Below are 6,088 nucleotides of genomic sequence, written 5' to 3'. Positions count from 1 at the left end.
CTCCCGTGAACACAATGGCAAAGTCCCACTGGTTAATGTTTTCCCTGCTGACCATAGAGAATTGGTTAATGAGTTCCATGACCAAAACTGAACTGGTTAATGAGTTGCCATGTGGGCTGGCGGCTGCGGTTGGCTCTAATAAGTGTAGGTGGGCTTAATAAACGCCTAAGGGAGCAATTTGAAGAGGTAGCCGAGGGAAAGAGCGCATACCTCGGCCTGAGGAGTGAAGTAGGGGTGGGTGTGTTGTGTAAGTGTGGGGACGGGAGTGTTTGTGGTTTTGTGGCCGGTGTTTTGGGTGCGGTGTACGGGCATGGGTTGAGTGATAGCGGTGGGTGCTGGACGAGTGGCTGAGGCAGCTTGGGGGTTACGTTGGAGTGTGTGGCGGGCTTGTGGGTGCGTTGGGCGGGCAGGAGCGGGGAGGTGAGGGCCAGTGGGAGTGGATGCCTGGAGAAGCAGGGGGAGAAGGTGGGCGATTGGGAGTGAGGCTGTGGGGGGGAGATCAAGCTGTTGGCGGGCTTGTGGGTGCCTTGGACGGGCAGCAGCGGGGAGAAGGCGTGCAGGCAGCGGGGAGAAGACGAACCAGTGGGAGTGGATGCCTGGAGAAGCAGGGGGAGAAGGTGAACCATTGGGAGTCAGTCTCTGGCGGTAGTGGGGGGGGAGATCAAGCTGTTGGCGGGCTTGTGCGCGCCTTGCACGGGCAGCAGCGGGGAGAAGGCGTGCAGGCAGCGGGGAGAAGACGAACCAGTCGGAGTGGATGACTGGACAAGCAGGGGGAGAAGGTGGACCATTGGGAGTCATTCTCTGGCGGTAGCGGGGGGGAGATCAAGCTGTTGGCGGGCTTGTGGGTGCCTTGCACGGGCAGCAGCGGGGAGATGATGAGCCAGTGGGAGTGAGTGCCTGCAGAAGCAGGGGGGAGAAGGTGGACCATTGGGAGTCAGTCTCTGGTGGTAGTGGGGGGGAGATCAAGCTGTTGGCGGGCTTGTGGGTGCCTTGAACGGGCAGCAGCGGGGAGATGATGAGCCAGTGGGAGTGAGTGCCTGCAGAAGCAGGGGGGAGAAGGTGGACCATTGGGAGTCAGTCTCTGGTGGTAGTGGGGGGGAGATCAAGCTGTTGGCGGGCTTGTGGGTGCCTTGCACGGGCAGCAGCGGGGAGATGATGAGCCAGTGGGAGTGGATGCCTGGAGAAGCAGGGGGAGAAGGTGGGCGATTGGGAGTGAGGCTGTGGGGGGGAGATCAAGCTGTTGGCGGGCTTGTGCGTGCCTTGGGCGGGCAGCAGCGTTGAGAAGGCGTGCAGGCAGCGGGCAGAAGACGAACCAGTGGGAGTGGATGACTGGAGAAGCAGGGGGAGCAGGTGGACCATTGGGAGTCAGTCTCTGGCGGTAGTGGGGGGGAGATCAAGCTGTTGGCGGGCTTGTGGGTGCCTTCAACGGCCAGCAGCGGGGAGATGATGAGCCAGTGGGAGTGAGTGCCTGGAGAAGCAGGGGGGAGAAGGTGGACCATTGGGAGTCAGTCTCTGGTGGTAGCGGGGGGGAGATCAAGCTGTTGGCGGGCTTGTGCGCGCCTTGCACGGGCAGCAACGGGGAGATGATGAGCCAGTGGGAGTGAGTGCCTGGAGAAGCAAGGGGGGGCGGGGGGCGACATTCACCAGTTAGACTGGAGAAGCAGGGGGGAAACCAGGTGCTCCTGTTGCCTGGAGCAGGAGGGAAAACATTAACCAGTCGGTCTTGGTGCCTGGAGCAGGAGGGAAACCATTAACCAGTCGGACATAGTCCCTGCAGAAGCTGGGGGGAACACGTTAACCAGTAGGACTTAGTCTGTGGAGAAGCCGGGGCAAAACATGAACCAACCGTGGGGAAAACATTAACCAGTCGGGCAAAACATTAACCAGTCGGGCAAAACATTAACCAACCGGGGAAAACATGAACCAACCGGGGGAAAACATGAACCAGTGGGACTTGGCCACTGGCTGGATGGGCAAATCATTCAGCGACCGTGGGGGAAGCTTGAACCAATGACGGGGAAAACATTAACCGGTGGGAATTGGTCCCTGGAAAAGCAGGGGCAAAACACTAACCAGTCGGGCTGACTGCCTGGAGCAGAAGGGAAAGCACTTACCAGTTGGACATGGTGCCTGCAGAAGCTTGGGGAAAGGACGGACCAGTCGGACTTAGTCTCTGGAGAAACAGGGGCAAAGCATTAACCAACCGAGGGCAAAACATTAACCAGTCGAGGAAAACATGAACCACTGCGGCAAAACATTAACCAGTCGGGCAAAACATTAACCACTCGGGCAAAACATTAACCAGTCGGGCAAAACATTAACCACTCGGGCAAAACATTAACCAGTCGGGCAAAACATTGACCAACTGGGCAAAACATTAATCAGTCGGGGAAAACATTAACCAACTGGGCAAAACATTAACCACTCGGGCCCAACATGAACCCGGGGGACTTGGGCTCTGCCTGGATGGGCCACACATGATGCAACGGTGGGGAAAGCATGAACCGACCGTGGGGATACCATTAACCAGTTGGACCTAGCCCCTGGAGAACCGTGGGAAAGAGATCAACCACTTGGGCTTGGTCCCTGGAGAACCGAGGGGAAAACATTAACCAGTTGACCATAGTCCCTGCAGAAGCAGGGGCACAGCATCCACCATCCGTGGGGAATACCTCAACCAGTCTTGCCGAACATTAACCAGTCGGGCAAAACATTAACCAACTGGGCAAAACATTAACCAGTCGTGCAAAACATTAACCACTCGGGCAAAACATTAACCAGTCGGGCAAAACATTAACCAGCTGGGGAAAACATTAACCACTCGGGCCAAACATGAACCTGGGGGACTTGGGCTCTGCCTGGATGGGCCACACGTGATGCAACGGTGGGGAAAGCATGAACCAACCGTGGGGAAAACATTAACCAGTTGGACCTAGCCCCTGGAGAACCGTTGGGGGAAAGATGAACCAGTTGGGCTTGGTCCCTGGAGAACCGAGGGGAAAACATTCACCAGTTGGCCATAGTCCCAAGAGAAGCAGGGGCACAGCATCCACCAACCGTCGGGAAAACATGAACCAGTCGGGCAAAACATTAACCACTCGGGCAAAACATTAACCAGCCGGGCAAAACATTAACCAACTGGGGAAAACATTAACCAGTCGGGCAAAACATGAAGCAGTGCGACTTGGGCTCTGCCTGGCTGGGCCACACATTCAGCCACGGTGGGGAAAGCATGAACCAACCGTGAGGAAAACATTAAGCAGTCGGACCTTGTCCCTGGAGGAACGAGGGGAAAACATTAACCAGTTGGCCGTAGTCCCTGGAGAAGCAGGGGCAAAACATGAACCAGTCGGACCTTGTCCCTGGAGAAGCGAGGGGAAAACACTCATCAGTTGGCCCGAGTCCCTGGAGAAGCATGGGCGCCGCATCAACCATCCGCGGGGAAAACATTAACCAGTCGGGCAAAACATTAACCAGTCGGGCAAAACATTAACCAGTCGGGCAAAACATTAACCAACCGGGCAAAACATTAACCAGTGGGGCTTAGGGTCCCGCTGGGCGGGCAAAACATGAAACAGCGGTGGGGAAGGCATGGACCAACCACGGGGAAGTCATTCAGCAGTGGGACTGGGTCCCTGGAGGAGCAGGGGGGGAAAACATTGACCCGTCGGGCCTGGTCCCTGGAGAAGCGAAGGGGAAAACATTAACCAGTGGTGCTTCGTCCCTGGAGAACCGACGGGAAAACGGTAACCAGTTGGGCTCGCTCCCTGTAGAAGCAGGGGCAAAACGTCAGCCAACCGTGGGGAAAACATTAACCAGCCGGGCAAAACATGAACCACTCGGGCAAAACATTAACCAACTGGGGAAAACATTAACCAGTCGGACAAAACATTAACCAGTCGGACAAAACATTAATCAGTGGGGCTTAGGGTCTGGCTGGGTGGGCAAAACATGAAACAAGGGTGGGGAAGGCACGAACCAACCATGGGAAAGTCATTAAACAGTGGGACTTGGTCCCCGGAGAAGCAGGGGGAAAACACTAACCAGTCGGGCCTCGTCCCTGGAGAACCGAGGGGAAAACATGAACCGGGTGGCCATAGTCCCTGGAGAAGCAGGGGCACAGCATCAACCATCCTTGGGAAAACATTAACCAGTCGGGCAAAACATTAACCAGTCGGGGAAAACATTAACCAGTCGGGCAAAACATTCACCACTTGGGCAAAACATTAACCAGTCGGACAAAACATTAACCAACCGGGCAAAACATTAACCAGTGGGGCTTAGGGTCTGGCTGGGTGGGCAAAACATGAAACAAGGGTGGGGAAGGCACGAACCAACCATGGGAAAGTCATTAAACAGTGGGACTTGGTCCCCGGAGAAGCAGGGGGAAAACACTAACCAGTCGGGCCTCGTCCCTGGAGAACCGAGGGGAAAACATTAACCGGGTGGCCATAGCCCCTGGAGAAGCAGGGGCACAGCATCAACCATCCTTGGGAAAACATTAACCAGTCGGGCAAAACATTCACCAGTCGGGGAAAACATTAACCAGTCGGGCAAAACATTAACCACTTGGGCAAAACATTAACCAGTCGGACAAAACATTAACCAACCGGGCAAAACATTAACCAGTGGGGCTTAGGGTCTGCCTGGGTGGGCAAATCGTGAAACAACGGTGGGGACGGCATGAACCAACCACGGGGAAGTCATCAAACAGTGGGACTTGGTCCCTGGAGGAGCAAGGGGGAAAACATTCACCAGTCGGGCCTGGTCCCTGGGGAAGTGAAGCGTAAAACATGAACCAGTTGTGCTTGGTCCCTGGAGAGCCGAGGGGAAAACGTTAACCCGTTGGGCTCGCTCCCTGGAGAAGCAGGGGCAAAACGTCAGCCAGCCGTGGGGAAAACATTAACCAGCAGGGCAAAACATTAACCAGTCGGGGAAAACATTAACCAGTCGGGCAAAACATTAACCAGTTGGGCAAAACATTAACCACTCGGGCAAAACATTAACCAACCGGGCAAAACATTAACCAGTGGGGCTTAGGGTCTCGCTGGGTGGGCCAAACATGGATCAACGGTGGGGAAGGCATGGACCAAGCATGGGGAAGTCATTCAACAGTGGGACTAGGTCCCTGGAGGAGCAGGGGGGAAAACATTCACCCGTCGGGCCTGGTGCCTGGAGAACCGAGGGGAAAACATGAACCAGTGGTGCTTGGTCCCTGGAGAACCGAGGGGAGAACATTAACCAGTGGGGCTCGCTCCCTGGAGAAGCAGGGGCGAAACGTTAGCCAACCGTGGGGAAAACATGAACCAGTCGGGCAAAACATTAACCAGTTGGGCAAAACATTAACCAGTTGGGCACAACATTAACCACTCGGGCAAAACATTAACCAGTGGGGCTTAGGGTCTCGCTGGGTGCGCCAAACATGGAACAACGGTGGGGCAGGCATGGACCAACCATGGGGAAGTCATTCAACAGTGGGACTTGGTCCCTGGAGGAGCCGGGGGGATAACATTCACCCGTCGGGCCTGGTCCCTGGAGAAGCGAAGGGGAAAGCATGAACCAGTGGTGCTTCGTCCCTGGAGAACCGAGGGGAAAACATGAACCCGTTGGGCTCGCTCCCTGGAGAAGCAGGGGCAAAACGTTTGCCAGCCGTGGGGAAAACATTAACCAGTAGGGCAACACATTAACCACTCGGGCAAAACATTAACCAGTTGGGCAAAACATTAACCAGTCGGACAAAACATTAACCAACCGGGCAAAACATTAACCAGTGGGGCTTGGGGTCTGTCTGGGTGGGCAAATCGTGAAACAACGGTGGGGACGGCATGAACCATCCATGGGGAAGTCATCAAACAGTGGGACTTGGTCCCTGGAGGAGCAAGGGGGAAAACATTCACCAGTCGGGCCTGGTCCCTGGGGAAGTGAAGCGGAAAACATTAACCAGTTGTGCTTGGTCCCTGGAGAGCCGAGGGGAAAACATTAACCCGTTGGGCTCGCTCCCTGGAGAAGCAGGGGCAAAACGTTAGCCAGCCGTGGGGAAAACATTAACCAGTAGGGCAAAACATTAACCAGTCGGGGAAAACATTAA

The sequence above is a fragment of the Carcharhinus amblyrhynchos genome, unplaced genomic scaffold (genome assembly GCF_965287045.1).
Source record: "Carcharhinus amblyrhynchos unplaced genomic scaffold, sCarAmb.v2.hapA chromosome_201, whole genome shotgun sequence".
Classification (NCBI taxonomy): Eukaryota; Metazoa; Chordata; class Chondrichthyes; order Carcharhiniformes; family Carcharhinidae; genus Carcharhinus; species Carcharhinus amblyrhynchos.
Note: the sequence above shows the minus strand (reverse complement) of the source record.